Below are 19,236 nucleotides of genomic sequence, written 5' to 3' on the forward strand. Positions count from 1 at the left end.
ACTTTACCCCAGACTCATCCCTTGATGCATATCCTTCCATATCCTTGCCAATTTGCTCAACAACTCTTTGACTCGGGTGAAATCTTGGGTTCTTGGTGAAATTTCGCTCTGGACCCTTTGGAAGGGTCAGGAGCGAAATTCATTCCTTGGTTCAAATTCTTTACCTTCGCCATCCATCATGCCTTAAATCGCCTCTTGAGTCTTCTCTTTGTCACTGGCTCTATTCAATCGACTCTGACTCGATAGAAGACACGACTTTGACCAAAAAACCAACAACCCTGACCTATCCTGACTCAAAACTTTTAACTTCTTTGCACAATCTATCCATTTTCCATCTCTTGAAAGGCAAGATCCTTCTAAGATAACATTAGGGTTCAAGGCAGACAACACATGACCTCCCCAAGCCTAGGTCAAATTTGGCTTTGGAAGAAACCCTAGGTGAGCTCTCTGAAGGAAACCCTAACCTACCCAGCCCAGGCGACCACCAACTCACCCAAAACACCTAGCAAGCAGAGAAAAACCTAGCTAAGAGAAAGCAAAACCAAAAAAGAAGAGGGGGTCCCCATCCTGATGGGGCGATGTGTGAAATGGTCACAACACCCCCCTTGACCTTGCACACATTTATACATGAAACGAGGGGTTTACTTGTAGACTTAGACAAATTTTGAGTCCCCTCGCCTTAATTACCCACCTAGGCCCTACATAATATGAATCTGCAATTCATGACCTTTAAGGTGTTGTGGTTGCAATTCTTGATAGAATTACAAGCAAGCTCGCCACTTGTTGCAAACCTTATGTACCTGACAACAATGACAACTTTGACAACTGTAGCAATTTTGGCAAGGTTTTGCAGTTGTGAGACTTTTTGTGACAATTTTGACAACATTCGCAACTTTTCTTGCTTGATGACAATGCCTTGCGATCTTCACACCCCCATAGCAATTTGAATACAACTCCTCATTGTGACGCTTGCACGAGTCCAGGGCTTGATAGTTAAGTTCCTAATTTGACCTATCCTAACCACAAGACAAACCCTTACAAGCAAAGGTTAATGATTGCAACCATCGCCAAGCTTGGAGACGACTTATCTAAAACACCTAAGCTAAAAGCGAAAAAGTGGGGGTCCCCATTTGTAATGGGGTGATGTGTGATAATGTCAGAACACATATGAAAGGCATTTCTACGTCCAAATCTTTTGGATATCCCGACAGCAAACACTCTGGGCGTTTTGCTTGTCTTCATCCTCTCCAAGCCCCCATCAACATCACTTTCAATCCCCCTTGTTACCTCCTTAAATGGATATCATTTGTCCTCTGAGAGCTCACTTACTTTCTAATCCAACTTCATTGAAAGGGAGTTCTCCACATGCTTGACTACCTCCTCTGTTAATAATATTCTATTTTGTATTAAATGGACCAAATATTATTCAAACATTTCATTTACCGAAAAGGCAGCACTAGAATTTTAAAGTACTTCAACTATTTTAGAATAGGCTGCAGTTGGTACTAAATGGTGTGACAGACCCTGAAAATGCTGCAACCTACAGTCTTTAATATGGCAGCAATTACATCTTTCAATTCTCTTTGAGGGGATGTACGACTACTGTAGCATGTGTATGATAAACTGCTAATTCCTTATTGTATGGCAGCTGCAGCTTAACAAGGTTCAAATCTGCAATCCTTAACAATAATCAGAAAATAGTATTAAGCAGTAACATTTGAAAAAATATTATGATGTAAACAATATTTATTTCAATGGCCAAATAACATTAAAATCTCCCAGAAATTATTTCTGCAGATAATTGGAAAATCCCCTTCTTCAACTTAGGCATTTGGCAGAGTTCCGTTAGCCTGTTTTATTCCCATAGGTTAATTTAAAGAATTAAAAAAAGAAATAATTTAATTAATTAAATCAAGTTGCCTTAAATCAATGTTGCAGGCAATTTGTATTTATTTAATTTTTTAAAAGTGATTTAAGTTAAAAAGCAGAAATAATATAAAATCATTTTATGTGAGATTGTGAAATATGGAACAAGGTTGTTAGAAAGGTAACACTCAAGCAAAACTACCCAAGAAGATCACATATGGATGGTTGGATGATAGAGCATAGCATCGCAACTCACTATTTGGTTTTGAAACATGTGAAGGAGGTATGGCATGTTATGTATCTAGGCATATAATATAATGGGGTGATGCAGGTTCCAACATGTGACATATATCCTTTTAATTAGTTAAATTGGGTCATGTGGACAACTTGTGTAATTAACTATATTGGGTAAGGAGTTGGCTTATGTTGGGATTAGTCGTTTATCCCTCCATTATGTTCTTAGGAGGTCTAAATCTAGGTGGGGAATATAATCATAATGTGATGTGTAGGGTAGTGTGGGATGGCTTGTATAGTTAGACTTAGGAGTATCATAGAATATTTTCCTGCCTTGAGGGTTTTATTCTATTTATGTTGAATATTAGGGCACCTTGGCCTACAAACATGTCTTGTAGTATATATGAACTATATTCTTATTTTCAATTTTGGAATGGCTTCTTCTATAAGGCGTGTTATACATTGTTACTTTGCCTTAAGGGTTTATTCTATTTATAAGTATATTGGATATTTGAGCATCTTGGCTCAAAAACATGTATTGTGTGTGGTCTCTATCTTATTTTGCATGTTATTGTTAACATCTCACAACTTTCTATTTTTATATTATTGGATCCTAATGAAGTGGTATTAGAGCATCCTAATAGGATTGATTGATTTGAATTGGACTTAAACTGTAGAAGCATCCTTAGCAGCAGTTGTTTCGGTTTTTCCTTAAGCTTAAGCATTATTTTTAGCAAGAGTCTCCTTTGAACGAAATTTCCTTCAAGTGGCTTAAATATTACTCCGGGTTGACTACTTCCAAACTAATATTTGTTCATTTATTAAGCTAAGCGGTGCATAAAAAAATCTCCAGGAACGGAAAAATAATCTTCAGGAATGGCTGAAAACTTTTTTTAATGACTCATATTGATAATACAACTTTCTAAATGAAATCTGGGAAACATGTAAGTTATTGTAATTGTATTATGGAAATTGATATTGCAGATGTACATAGTGTTCCTGTTACAATACAGCTACCAAGTGTACAACTGATTGAAAGTTCCCCAGGCTTAAAATTTGGGTCTATTATAGCTTGTGAACGGGTCTGTGTTCCTGGGCTTCAAAGGTTTGCACATCTTAAGAAATATGCTCATTTACGTCGAATCAAGGTACAATACTCTCAGGGAATATCAAAATATTCACAAAAGATTGAACTGTGCATTCACAGGTAAGATTGCTTTGATGGACATTGGATTTCTTGTAATCTTGGTAAATTTCTAGTTGCTATTAAGTTTTCATTTTCTGATGCTTATATTATTGTCATATTACAGATATTTTAAAGCTTGAATGAATGGATTTGAATTTTCTGCTGGAAGTTTAAATCATTCATATTTTAGACATCAAAGTCTCGTTTTAGCAACATTTTCATAGATCTTGTACCATTTAATTTGCACCGAAAAATCATAGGCCAATATTAATTTTTTAATTTGTGATGACGAGGTGTTTTTTCCATACATTGAGGAAAGGGAACTGTACACCGAGGGTTGTTTAGCTCACTTCATACAGTTTCATATCTTAACCATAATCCTATCAATTTAGCTTCCAAAGCTAGGTTTATGTCTATGATGGTCAAGATGCCTTAGAGTGCTCCGTGTTAAACAGGAAAAGAGAATTTTGAATCTTATTATTTTTGATTTCAGTATTTAGAATTTTATTCATTGCAGCTTTTACAAGCTTTCTAAAAAAGGAGAATTCAAAATGATATACGGCTTCACATATGTTATAATTTTTTCATTCAAATCATCTGCATCATTGAAATTTCTCTCATTTAGAGCAAATGTTCACCGTTTAGAACTTGCTTACAGAAAAGAGGAACTTAAGTTAAAAGTCATTCATTGTTATCTGAAGACTTAAGAATAAGCTATTTTCATATACTGGTGTATATTAATGATGCTTCTACAAAACCATGTATGATATAAGCAAAGCTAGCAATTCAAGGATTTTGAGATGGCAGTCTGCATGTAGCTTATTTCATACTGTCTATGAATTGGAAAGGCTCGGCCCTCCATCACTTTATGCCCACCTGTTCTAGAGTCCTTGTAGGAAACAGCTGTACCAATACTGGAGGGGTGTTAAAGACATTCTCAACAAGAATACAAAGCAAGCTATGTTGGGGTGAAAAACCTATAGGAACAAAAACAGCTGTCATGAAAAGGCAGAACAAATACCTGTAATTGATGTCAGCTTTTTTTCAGCCTGTAATTTATATAGTTGATGAGAAGGGAAGATAAAAAGTAAAGAAGTGATAGTTTCAGATGTCTATCCACAAAATATTTTATAGCCTTGGTGGAGTTTCAGGGGTTTATAGTGGATAAAGATAAATATATTCTATATGTGACCTGCAGCCATTTCATGTTAAAATTGACAGTTACACAACTTTTTGTTGCTGATCTAATATGTGTTTTTCTACACGTAATTTTAATACAATTTGAATTTAACAAAGAACAGGTTTTGTTTTCCACTTAGGTATGCTATGAGAGACTATTGTATTATTGCCTTTTCTCATTTAGTTGTAGCTTTATCTTTACAGAAATGCATCTCTTTCATTGGGCCAGTGTGAACAACATGAGTGGAAAGCACTTGAGAAAGGTTCATGGATTGGCATTATGTCACCCTATGAGACAAAATTTATGGACATTAGGATGCAAGACACAATTTTTGGTTCTCTCACAATTTCTGTGGAAGAAGGTCAGTGATCTTTTGGGACATTATTTGTTTTGAACTCATAGCCTAAAACATTAATAGAGTGTCACTGAAGAGTAAAATGATGTTAGGTAATGCTAATGGATGTCTAGAGTCTAAATTATTGTTATATGGTTGCAGAGTTCCAACCATACCGCTTGGCTTTCTTGGGTTTAGGGCTTGTGATGCTAATTTTGGCACCTACTGTGAGTAAATGGGTGCCATTTTACTTTAGCAGTGCAATGGCGTTTGGAATCATCCTTGTCATTTTAATTTTCCTTTTTCAGGTTATGCTTCCACCACCTTTTATCTTCTGCATTTTATTTTATGTGGTCACTGTGCATTTACTAAGAATTTTTTATTTTTATTTCACTTTATTTAGCTCCTAATTTTGGTATATTGATATGGATACATTATATAAATTTTTTAATGGTACTTTTAATTTTCCAAATGGGAAGATGTATATGTGCTCCATTTGGTGATCTGTAATTAACATAGATATTCCATAGTTTATTTACCAACATGAATTATAATGAGAAAGCAACTTGCTTGATCATTTTTGCAGTCTTCTTAGTATTTGATTAAGAAAACAATTAATTGTGATTAGGAGTGAGTGGCTTACAATTGAAAGTAAGATGAAATGCAACGTCCTTTCCATTTTTGATCATCCAGTTTTTGAGATGGGCAAGGTGGGAGCATATGGTGTTATTTTGTTTAATTTGACCACTTATCCAACAAAGTGCTTATGCAATAATGATCGAAGGCACACAATTACTTGTTCAGTGGGGTGCAATTACAAACATCCATTTATTCAGTGAGCAAATAAAGGGCACTTCCACTTATGCAGTGGGAAAGCAAATGGGCACTTCCACTTATTCAATGGGAAAGCTTAATAGAAATAACCTCTTGTTCAGACTAATGGATTGTGGAAATCTACTGACATTGAACAATCAAACCATTGACTTTGTTGTTGTTGGAAATAAGCCACACCTGGACTGACAATGGACTGGTCCAAGAGGGGCCAGTAGCTCAGTGGTAGAGCACTCCAGCAGCGTATGGAAGGTCCTAGGTTCGAGTCCTAGCTGGTCCATGTCTCATCATGGTATCAGAGCCAGGTCCAGGCTAGGAGCCCCAAGCGGTGTGGCTTAAGGGGGGGTGTTGGTGTTGGAAATAAGCCACACCCGGACCGACAATGGACTGGTCCAAGAGGGGCCAGTAGCTCAGTGGTAGAGCACTCCAGCAGCGTATGGAAGGTCCTAGGTTCGAGTCCTAGCTGGTCCATGTCTCAACAGACTTATTCAGTGCGAAATTAAATAAACAACTCTTCCACTTTTCCAGTGGCGAGTGATTACAATATTGCCACTTGTTTAGTGGGATGAGTTCATAAATCCAAAATAATTGGCGGTACTACCATTCAGTGTTTACAATGTTCGCTCATATGCAACAACATCAAGTGGAAGTGTAACTGCTGTTAAAGGAAAATACTGCTGATATAAACCGCTGATGATAATAGAAACTGCTGTAACACCTCAAATTAGTACCAAATTTGTGATGCGCTGCAATAAGTTCGGATAGCAAGATAATCATCTAGTTGTTCACCTACACGTACTCAAACACATCACCAAACAATCATAAGCGGGAAGGGCACCGCTCAACACTCCCAAACTCCACCTAACACCTAGGAAAGAGAGTATAACAATTTGGTAATTTAGATCAGACCTGTACAGGTCTGTCATCACACTGGTACAATAGATATAGTGCCATGAACATCATCAAAACGCCTCCGAAATCAGCAAAATGCAATGCGAAATGGGGAATAAGTTTGAAAGATCACAGTGCCTCCAAACAAGAAGAAAACAAACCAAAATACCAAGCACTTTGACCAGCAAGAGTCACGCCCTCCTACAACCACTTCTATGACCTGTACTAGATGGTATGACATAAATTCTCAAAATATGAAACCCTTTTCAGAGGTATGGCCTGCAATTTCATGAATATGTCAACAAAACTGCAAACAAATACCAAACCACCATTATATCTGCAACCAAAGATTGTATAGCCTAGCATGAGGAATTTTATGGCCTGCCTGGACAGAATGTTACAACCAGTAAGTAAAATTCTGTTAAGCTTGTCCTCAAATAAACTTCAACAATGTCACCACAAATGATATCAAAATCAAAAACTTCAAAATACATCAAAAACATCTAAAATTGCAACCTAAAACTAAAGCTTTAATTTGTAGCACAATGGTGATTTTTGTTTGAAACCACTCTAGCTAGCTAGGGTGGTTTTCGTCCTCAAAACCAACAACTCTGAGAGGGTTTTTTGTCCTCAAGAAGCTTTGGAATAATTCAGGTTCTTCCAATAGCAAAAACAAACAAAATTTTCTAATCTAGCCTCACAAAGGAGCCCACATCCTCCTTTAATAGCTTTTTGGAGGAAAATATTCATTATTTTGAAATAATAGTTCCATTATTCTTCAAAATGATCTTTTTGAAAAGTAAATAATATTTTAATGTGCAAAAAGGCCTCCCATGGCATAGGCGTCCATCTTGTAAAATAACTTAACACCTTTTAACAAGCTATTACATCAAGTTGTCCTTTCTAATATTTCAATATTAGACAACTTAAGTGATAAATTAATTAACTACTCAATAATTTACTTGAGTTGCAGAAAGCACTGAAATGACATAGAAATCAAATTCTGATCATACCAACATGATGCTGAATACTTGAGATGATAATCAAAAGCAATTGGGTGGCTTACTAAAAATAGCTTGCTACCCCAAGAAGTTTGGAGAGCTCCCAAAAGGCTGGAAATCAATTCTGAAAGTGTCACAAGGCTTACCAAGGCCAATTAAGCTCATTGCTAGAACCAAAGTCATTGTTTAACCAACCTTGAGCACTCCAAGAAGTTGGAAGTTCTCCCCAGCACACTAATTCACCTTTGACATAACTCGAAAACTGGCTAATTGTTCACAAATCAATATTGCTTAAAATGGGGACATTACAACTTATGTGCTGCAAGTATAGGTGTTTGCATGAATGAAAATAAACAACTAAAGAATTGAATCACACTAAAATATAAAGCTTATATACAAGGGATTTATTGATGCAAGAGCATGTAATGTTCCCTTCCTGAGCACATCAACATGGTGGACTATTAGCCTATTCAATGGGTTCCTGTAGGCTAATAAGTTAGGGTTAGGGGACTCATGATGATAGTTTGATCCAATAGTTTGGTAGTGACAGGTGTTCTTATGACCTTAGACGGTTGAGATTTGCATAACACCCTTTTTTGGAGTGGTTTTGGATAGTTTTCTCATGCTTACTATTTTTTGTAAGTCAGCTTGGGCACTGACTAAGCTGGTTGTCAGTATTACTATTTTTAGTTTTGTCGCTGGGTGTAGTTATATTGATATTTGATGTAGTCTAGTGCTATTAATTTTAATAATGATAAGTTATAAACTTAAATTAAACATTTAACTTTATCGTTATTTTAATATATTTGAGGACTATATGGGTGCCCGAATAATAGTGCAAATATTTGATAAAGGGGGTCTTATTGGGATGAGCACCACTTTTGGGGGACTTAAGGATTTAAAATTAAATTAAAAAAAGACTCCTTTGCTAGGGCATGGGTTTTGGAGAGCCTATTAAAGTGAAGTTTGGGAGCTCATTTTGTGATGCTTGGAATTGATATTTTGGAGATTTCTCTTGCTGGTTGAACTTGTTCATTGTGTGGCTTTGTGGGACGAAAACCCTTACAAGGAACATCTTCTATGTTGGTGAAAGATTCAATCTGGAAGATAAATGGTGATTTCATTTGAAGATCATAGCTGGGTTTCATTGTGGAGTTAATATTATCAGTTTGCTTCATAAAGAATTCGAAGTAGAAGTAGAAATGATTATTTGGAGAAGATTTGATGATACAACAGCTGTATCAAGGGTAGATTGTACGCTCTTTGCTGGTCATACTTGTCTAGGGAGGTGCGAGTCTTCCTTTACTGTTGGCGCTAGGGTTTTTGGAGGTGTTTATTGCTGCTTTGGTTGTGCCTATAGTTGAAAAACATATTTGTGTTTAATTTGTGATCTCCAATTCAGTTTTTGGTTGTGGCATCCATTTTGGAGAGCTTGCTGGAGTTGGTTTCTAGTGTAGTTGAGTTTCAAAGTCAATCAAATTTTCTGGATATGTTTGTAATGGCATTGTAATGTAAATTTATGATTTGGGTTGCTCTTATTTTCATGATATATTGTAACTTTAGTTTTATGAACAAATTTGAAATGGCATTGTAATGTAAATTTATGATTAGGGTTGCTCTTATTTTCATGATATATTGTAACTTTAGTTATATGAACAAATTTGAAATATATCTAGTTGTGGGTTTTCTTGAATATTGTTTTTTTTTCGGTTGGTAACTACTTTTGATTGGAGCTTGAACCAGTGGGGTCATAGCGGGGGATCCCATCCCCGAGTACATTTCTTGAGGTATTAATACCTCCACCACCTCCTATCTATTGATGTGTTTTTTATGCATAGTCTAACACAAAATAAAATACCCAAAAGTATCTTATCCTCTCTTGAACAAAGTTAGTCAAATGCTGAAGATTTGCATAAGGATCACTTGAGATAACTCCAAGGTTCTTGAGTGTCGGGTCACGATGTGTGGATAAGCTCTGTTGGTTGATGTGACTATGGTGGAATCACAAGGGGACTTACATTGTATACGAATGCTTGAATTGCTAGAACTTGATCATCTGATGTTGCAATCTTGTGATGCTCTCTTTCCTAAACTAACTTGAGTTAAAAAAGAGGGCGAAAGAAAAGGGTTGAGGAATTCTATCCTAGGACTTAGAATGCAAGAATGATTAGATGGAATCCTACTGGACAAGGTCTCACCATCAAATTGAACGATTTGACACAAGCTCAGTGCAATCTTCCAAGGTATAATTCAAAGATGTTCAAATCATTACCATCAAACATTGATTACCATTCAAGTTAATGCATAAACAATGGACGTATAACAATTGAAGTTAAGCTCATTCAATGCCAATTGACCACGCAAGGCACACTTACAATCAACAAGAGGCTAGTGGTATGGACTAAATGGATTCCACATAAATGCATTCAACAAATTCTTCCATCCAATCTAATTATCATCATCTAACATGAAGATTCAACAAAAAACCATGCACTTTGTAAAGAAACAACACATTCCACCATAACTTTAGTGAAAAGGAAGCTTATTTACAACATTTGGCAACAATTTCTGCCTTCTCCTACTTTACTCTAGCTACTATCTGCTATTGAACTATTCTTGAACTACTAACTTGTTGTCCTCATTTTTGTTTTAAAAAATGAAGGACCATTACATAAATTTATTGTGAAAAAATGAAAATTTTACTCTATGGCATGCTTCCCGAGGCAGAATTTCGACTAATCCTTGGACTGGCTTAATCCTCAGTCCATCCTCGAACTACGTTTCGAATTTCGTCGCATTCTGGATTCGTTTGCTATGTCTTTCTTTCAATTTCGGGTTTTTCCTCCCTGACTGCAGCTGGAGAATTTTCCTTGAACTGCAAGTTTTAATGATTTCCATTGTTTTGGCCTTTGTAGGGAAATTTTTGGCTAATTACAAGTGCACTTTATTGAAAAATAAAAACTTGTAATTTGCTTTTTATTTCCCCCTTGATGCTTTTTGGCTTTTTCAGTTAAAATAGGGATTTTTTGGTTAAGTTACAAGTAAACTTGTAATTCTTTTCTAAAACCCCTACTTTAATGGTTTTTGCTTGTAATAGGAATTTTAAACCCCTATTACATGTGTGCAAGTGAATTATAACTTGTAGGGATTTTATTTTCCCTTTACAAGTGATTTTAAACTTGCACATTTCTCTCCAAAACCCGATTTTGCCTAGGAATGAGAAAAGTGACATTTAAAACTTGCTATTCTCCCCCAAAAACCTGATTTTGCCTATAAAGTGTATTTTTGAGGATTTTAAACTTGTAATTGCATTTTAAAAACCCGATTTTTGCCTTATTGATGAAAAAGTGCAATTTTAAAACTTTTCATGTTGCCCAAAAAACCCGATTTTGCCTAGGAATGAGATAAAGTGCATTCGAACTTGTTATTTCCTCCAAAAAATCCGATTTTCAACAATACATGCAAACTCAAACTTGCTATTTCCTTCAAAAAACCCGACCAGCAAGGAGAAACGTTTTTGTTGAAGATTTCAAGCAAATTTTTGTGGAGATTTTTTACGAAGGAGAGGCGTTTGGGATTCTTCCCTATTCTTGTGCATTTGCAAACATCTTTCACGCCATTCTAGGGTTTTAGGAGTTCGATTTATTGTTGGTTTCTTGGTGTCAAAAATGCAAACACGTTTTTACCAAAACCACGTTTTTCTCCTTCAAGGATGCCACGAATCAACAATCTCTTATCCATGTTGAAAAGTTCTTCCCATTTTCATGAAAATGACATTCTCGAATTTTCCCATTTTTATCCATTCATGTCACCCATATCCGTACTTTCCATTTTCGTCATTTTCCACAAGTCTAATTCTCATTTTCCATCCATTTCTCCATTTGCAAATTTACAAGTGTACTTGCATTCGGGTTTTAAAAATCTGATTGCATGTATGCCCTTTCCAACTTGTATACTTGCAAAAATTTCCCCAAGATCCGAAATTGGTCAAAGTCAAGATTCCCCCATTTCCATTTATTTCCCCTCTTTCTCTCACAAAGTCGTGAAGTTCAAGAGTCGAAGTTTTTCCCATTAGAAGAAGGAAAAATGTTAGTTGCAGCTGAATATGATGTTGCCTTAACACTTTTAAGCCTTCATCACAGTATTCCAGGTTGTTCATCAATGTCATATTTGCCGTCATCACCAATTTCAAAAAAGATGAAGTACAAATATGACAAGTACCAAAACGAAGTTGTGCCTTCCCAAGTTTCCTCTCCCTTGGATCACATAAGAGATACAAAAATAGGGCATGTGGATATTTCAGAATTTGTCAAGAGGGTTGAGGATCCACAAGATAGCAATATGCAGTGGCTGTTGGACAGCCATATCCATCACGCATCTTCTTTCTCGGTGGCTGTCTTAGAACCTGAATTTGTTCTCGCTTGCGCCCATCACTTTGACAAGGAGACAAGAATCATTAAAAATGATGATGGTGAAGCAATAATCCGCCTTGATGCAGACACAATTGAGAAGGCCTTCAGAATACCTCCCGCACCTGTTTACATGGAAATCTCCAAAGAGAGTGCAACTGGGTATTATGTGAAAAGGGAAAAAGACTGTAAACGACATATCAATAGGTGGATCCATGAGCCACGAGCCGCCTTCTCGAGGTGGGCAAAGTTGTACCGCTGTGACTTCAAATGGGAAATACGAGACATCATAACCCTCCTTAGGAGGATAATGGGCCTTGAACATTCTAATGTTTTTGAGCCCTGGATGTACCAGTTCATCATGTTCATAAGGCAGTCCCATCATATATCATGGGGAGTAGTCATCAGCGATGCTTTGTGTGAACAACTTTCAGCAGTCTCTTCCACCATGACTTTCTACATGAACTCATATTTGGTGTACTTGGCAGCATCGCTTTGACATTTTCCAGGTCTTTCTACCAAGGGTGATTGCTCGCTTATACCGGTATGGGAATATTATGATCAGTTGCCTTTGAGACCCAACAAATTGCATTTTAGAAGAGTCCAAGATGCATTCTTCGGTTACTTCATGTGTCAGTTTGAGAGAACTCTGAAGAACAAAAGGATATCAGATGAGACATGGGAAAGGGTGAGTGAGTATGGATGCTTGTTTCTACAGTTCCCAACCTTCACCTATATGAGAATCGGATGCTATAGTGGGCAGCCATACATGCTTCCTAGATACCCAATTGATAAGATCATTCTTATGGAGTTGGGAAGACAAATCGTGGCTGTCCACACTCATCAGTTTGCTAGACATAAGGTTGGAATGGGGATCTCTACAACAAACCCATTAAAAATTGGCTAGTATTCTCTTGTCACATCCGTTAAAGCCAAGGCCATGGAGACTGAAATGCAGGAAATTAAGCTCAAAAGGTTTAAGTCCAGAGCTGATTTTGATTATCGGGGTATGAAGGAGAAGATCAAAAAATCCTTCGTGCACGTGCATCGCATTGAGGATATCTGGGTAGATCTCTGTATAGAGGTCGAGGTTTTGAAGATGGATTACTGCAGGCTCATTGTTGAGCAAGTTGTTGATTTGAATTTGGTGGATATTCGACAAGGGATGATTGACGATGGGCACGTACTTGATCCTGAATATATTTCACGAAGGGTTGAGGAAGCTCCACTTCCTTTAATCCAATGGTCGCATAAGGAGTGCATATCCATTCTTGAGAGATTTCAGCCAATCTTGGCTAACACCAATGCTTGGCTAACACCAATGCTTGGCTGAAAAGTAATGCTGTTAGACTCATAAAAATCAAGATTGGAAAAGAAGATGATTCTATGGGACCTCTTGGATGTAAGTCTGAGATTCAGGTCGACAACAATGAAGGTGCATCATCTTCGGGTACAAGGATCAAATTGTGAGTTAGTCGGATAGTAGTGCTTCCTCCTAAGGAAGCGACAGTTCGTGGGAAGGAAAAGTCATGGTTTCATGTCTAGGTGATCGATCTGGTCAATCCAGAAGAAGGGCAGCAATCTGATGATGCTCTCAAGTCTCCAGCATCGGACTCGCCTCATGAGATTATTACCCCAGTTTCCATTGAGACGCCCCTTTCTCCTCCTGACTTGCTTGTGGATGAATCTCCTCAGAATGCCATTCCTATTTCGGCATACGAGCCACCTCTTGATCATCAACAAGAGAATGTGTAGGAAGTTCCTGAAGATACTCCTGCTTGTATCCAGCTGTCAGAAATTGATACCTCCACTTTTGGTTTTGAAGAATTCATGATGCAATCTTCATGCCCATTAGTTACTGAGCAAACCGTGGTCGCCATCCAAACAAATATTCCTCACAAGATGACCACGATTATTCAAACAGAAACTGCTTCTCCTTTGCCTACAAATGCTACTGAAGGAGAGTTGATAGCTTTACCTCCATGGCTTAGTTCTCTTACTCCAAAAAGGAAGAAGCAAAAAATCTCACCTAATGCCTTTGATTATCAGCAACTAAAACAATCTAGATCCAACGTTGCTAAAAAGGCCAAGACTATCTCCAGAGTAACTGTTGACAGTAACAAGATGAAGGTAGCTGAAATTGTTGAACCCATTGTAGATAAGCCATTTGAAGAAATGTCAGCTGCTGATTACAAAGTTACAAGGATAGAATTGGGTAAGCAAACGCATGAGGTGATTAAACATGATGCTCAGTTTTCTGTAGCTTCACTGGTACAACGGTGTGATGAACTTCTAGCAAAGAAAGATAAGCTAGAAGAGGAAAACCGACAACTTATGACAGCTGTTCATAAAATCACAAAACCTGCTGTTGAAGGGAGTAACTCCATAGGTTCTTCCGGTTCCCAAGAATCAATTCGTGGAGTGGAAAGGGCTGCTCAGAAGGTACAAGCATTGGATTCGTGGGTTGATCAGCTTCATGATCTATGCGCACAAGTGATGAAAGACATTTTTCAGATGATGTCTAAGTTGGAAACCGTTGAAGAGAAACTGGATCAGACTTCCGATACTTTCACAAAAAATCTGGAAAGTGTTGAAGATAGTTTGACAATCTGGCGTACCATGCCCCAACAACAATTGAGTGTTCTATAGGAGCATGCCATCATCTCTTCCAGGGTCATGTACTTGGAATTTGAAGAGCTTCTGGAAAATAAGGCCCTTGTTCTTAAATCCCTCATTGAGGAGATTGGTGATACAATGAGATTACGGGGTGAAGTTTTCCAAGATAGTCTCTCATTGTGAAAAGGCCTCTTGCAACATAGTAAGTCAGGATGGAGAGTTGATTCCAGAAGAAGAAGTTCTTGCTGATTTACAGATGAGGATTCATAATGAATGGAGGAGCGAACAATTCTCGGCCACTTCAATTCAAATGTTGATGAAACACCAAATCTTTTTGCATGAAATCCAGTCCATCCTAGAGAAAAACAGCTCTGCGCTCCTTCGATGTCATGATACTATTGTGAAGACCATGGTTGTTGCCAAGAACACCCATGAACCGGATCCCGATGAATTACAAATGATCATCCAAAAGTTTGAAGGATTCGTGTCTTCACGTGCTACAACTTAAGTGTTTTTCAACACTTAGTTGTATTTTTCCACATTTGTAATCTTTAGTTGTAGTTTTTCTTTTGACAAGTTACATGTAAAAGTCTTTTTGTAAAATGCAAGTTAACTCATTACTTGCACTTTTGTATTACATGTAAAACAACTACAAGTTGTGTTCAATTAGGACTGTAGTTGGAATAAGTCTTAGTTAGTTATTGAATAAGTCTTGGTGGTTGAGAGAATCTCTCAAGTTAGTTAGGATCCTCCCACCTTTTTCTCAAGGCTCCTCTTCTATAAATACTTGAGGGGTCTATTGTAATTTTTATCTTTTGGAAAGCAATTAGTTAGGATCACCATTTAAAAACAATTAAACGGGGCTCACTTATTAAATATTTCGATTTAAGTCCAAATTGAGCCTCCAGGGGAAAATCGACTTGGGTTGGGATTGAAAAATCCCTTTAAAAATCATTTAAGTGTCAAAAATTTCCCCACAAGGGAAAATCGACCTTAGCTTGGATAAAAATCCATGCTCAAATTCATCAAAAATGCACACAAAACTCTCGAGGGGAAAATCGATGGCAGTCTGGATTGAAAATCCACACTCCAAACTCACTTCACTTGCAAAAAATACTCCCTGGTGGAAATTCGACCTCAGTCTGGATGAAAATCTAGACTCAAAACTCATCAAAATGCTCTCAGTGGAAAATCAACTTGGGCATGGACTGAGAGTCTGCACAAAAATCCGCATTAACTTGTCACAAAACATCTTGGTGGAAAATCGACCTAGGCATGGAATCATCCTTAACGTTGTCCGCACTCCTAGTGGAAATCGATGGCAGTTTGGAAAAATCCTGACACTTAGCCAAAGTTTAGCACTTCTAGGGGAAAATCGATCCAGGTATGGATAAACAGTGGTGGAAAATAATAGCCAGTACGGATTTCAGGGGAAACCCATGTGTAGTGTGGATTTTGAGTGGGGGAAAAGGGTGGGTAGTCTGGAATATGAGGGGAAAATCACCTCTAGTATGGAATTTGACCTTCTAACCCCTGGAATATGGATTTCCCTTAGGAATTTGACATTTTAACCACTCAAAATCACCTAGAAACTTCAAATTTAGACTGGACTTAGGCAAATTTTCCAAAATATTGAGCGAAACGCTAAGAAAATATTGGGATAAAGTGCGATATCAACTTAAATAATACCTTAGGAGCGAGAAAACAACTCTAAAAGGTCTGAGAATACTTTGGCGCTTTAAAATCACTGATGTGCGTGTTTAAAAACACGTTAACGCTCAAAAGGTCAACACTCAGGCAAAATTTAGGATCATTAAAATATCAACGTTAGCAACGTGATCCTATAACTTCAAAAACCCTAGACGTCACTAGGCAAACACTAGGAAACTAGGCAAAACCTCTACTCTAAAAAAGCAAAAAGTGGGGGTCCCCATTTGCAATGGGGTGATGTGTGAAGACGTGACAACACACCCATACATTGGTAATTTATGTATTTGCATGACTTGCACACACTACACACAAATTAATCATTTGCCTAGAAATGTCAATTAATTTCTACATGTAATAGCTAATGCTGACAATTGCAAATAATTCCTTTCTCTGATTAACTGCACTTGTGAATCTTGTGTGAATCCACCTAGGTTGATTGAAATGGGTTTTCGTCCAATCAACCAAGAAGAACCCAAGGGTATTTGTCCTATGGTTTGCTGAATTGAAAGCACAAGCTCCTAAAGCTATCCAAGAAAATAACAAGTTAAGAATGAAATTGCTTATTGGCTGCCAACCCCTTTTATATCCATCTTTGAGAGAATTATTTAATTTAATTTTCTTTTATTTCATTTTTCCACTCATAAAGTGACCCATTTTGTAATTTTCCATTGTTTTAAAATGTCACTTTATCAAAATAATCAATGTTCAGCTTTTAATTAATAAAATACAAATAATTCCGAGAAGCTTAGGATTATTTAAAATTAATTTTTCTCTTAAAATACCCGATTTAGCCTATAGGAATAGAATAGGCTAACGGTCTTCGTAAAATGATTCATTTGGAAAATGGGGACGGTACAAGATGAGTATTGCAACCTTCCACAACATGGAGGGATGCATATTGGTACCATTGAAAGACAAAGAGATGCTGGGTAGAAGGAAATTGAAGAATGCTAGAGGAAAATGTGGTACCAATGGAGGAAGAGGTTGATCAAGTGCTAAGAATTCTCAACACAGTCAAGTAGGAAAGAGAAGAAACCTTCTCAAGTCAACTATCAACATTTAATAGTTCAAGTTCAAGAAAGAGCCAATGAGGAACCAAATCTTGTGGAAGATGGTCCCGCAAAATCTGTTTCTAGTGGCGATAACAAGCTCATTGAGCCATTAAATGCCATTAAATGAAGATTGTTGGCAGCAAGAGGAAGGAGACTGGCACACATGTTGCTGTTGATGAGTCAGTAGGATTGATAGCAGTGTACAAAATTTGGCACACATGTTGCTGCTGCTGATGAGTCAGTAGGATTGATAGGAGTGAACAAAATTTGTGTTAATGTGTGTCGTGAGACATCATTTCATACAATATCTGTGAGATTCGTATTGCTGATGTTTGTGATAATTCTGTTTTTTTAATATCCATCACCGCATATGTATATGTTGCTCACATCTCTTCGTGGAAGTATTGTGCGTTGGCTGCCGTTATTGTCCGATCTGGATTCCATCCGTTGTCCTCTTCTCTTGATGTCAGTCATGTCACTGTCGTCTTTCCCTTGAGTGTGGTCTTTCATCTTCACTCCGTGGAGAGTTATAATTCTTTGATTCATTTTATATATCTCTATGTTCTGACTGTGATCGAGTTCAGGCATTCTATCTATGTTATGTATTTTGGTGATTAAGTTCGAAGGAGGTATTCAGTAGTGACCAAGTTCGAAGGAGGTATTGTTCAGTAGCTTCCGTGTATTGCTTGATCCTTTCTATATAACCTTTGTATGAATGATCGATGTGCAAGATATATGTATGTTGTAAAGGAGGATATATGTGGTACGCATTGTAGAAGTCATTTTTGACTCATTTGGTTGATTGTTAAATTGATAACAATCATATCTTACTAAGTGTATCAGCTTTGTATCAGACTTGTTTTGATAATAAAGATATTTTTAGTGTGGCTGGGTTTTTCACCCTCAGGTGGAGGGTTTTCCCAGGATAAGTTTTGTGTCTTTGTGTTCTTGTAAGAATTCTTGATTCTGATTTCTGAGTTTTTTTATCTTTCTGGTTCAAAATTTAACAATTTGAACATGCTGCTGATGAATCAATAGGATTATAGAAGTGGACAAAATTTGAGGACGGTGAGATGCTCATGATGAGATGAGTGTTGGTGAAGCCACTTAAGGAAGATAGAGAGCTGGTGTAGTACTGGAGTCTATTCCACGTAGTTTGCAAGTCTGGGGATGAATCTTGCATGGTAATAGTAGACAATGCTCACATTAAAAAAATTGTCTGTTGAGATGGTAGAGAAATTGGTGCTAAAGTCAATGGATTAGTGCAGTCCGTAAAATCTGCCTTGGTTGCAAAAAGGACATTGCATTGTGGTGGAGCAGTGCAAGGTGAGTTTTAACATTGATGCATACAAGGATGAGGTGGTGTGCAACATCATGGCCATGGATGTTTGCCGTGAACACTTAGGGAGGTTTAGGCAGTTTTATAGAGAGGCATTGCATGATGGTCAAGCTAACATCTATATTCTTGTCAAAGATGGCAAGTAACAATTATTGAATCCTTTGAAGAATCCAAAGGAAGAGTACAAGGAAGATTTTTTAGTGATGGCGATCACAAGGGAGATCTTGAGAAAGCAAGAGAGGAGGCTGTAGTTTTTGGAAGTGTCATAGCAAAGGATGTGGTGCCACAAAAGAGGTTGCATTAGTAAATGCTAGTTAAATTGGAATAATAGTGCACAAAATATGTCCAATAGGCATAGGAGACCTTAGGAGGTATAGAGGTGTGGAGAGTTGTAGTGGAAAAGTGACATCCGATACTTGTTCAGAAGAGAAAGGGTGATACCACAATAAGTAAAGGAGAAAAAGGAATGAGTGATTGATAGATGATCCTCTAGGCGTGGATAGAGTTTGATTGTTAAGGAGCATGGCCACAATGGTTGGCTGGGTGGGAGTGTGGAAAGAAGATTTGGAAGCGAGGATGATCCTACA

This window comes from Cryptomeria japonica, chromosome 5 (assembly GCF_030272615.1).
Source record: "Cryptomeria japonica chromosome 5, Sugi_1.0, whole genome shotgun sequence".
In the NCBI taxonomy this organism is placed as follows: domain Eukaryota; kingdom Viridiplantae; phylum Streptophyta; class Pinopsida; order Cupressales; family Cupressaceae; genus Cryptomeria; species Cryptomeria japonica.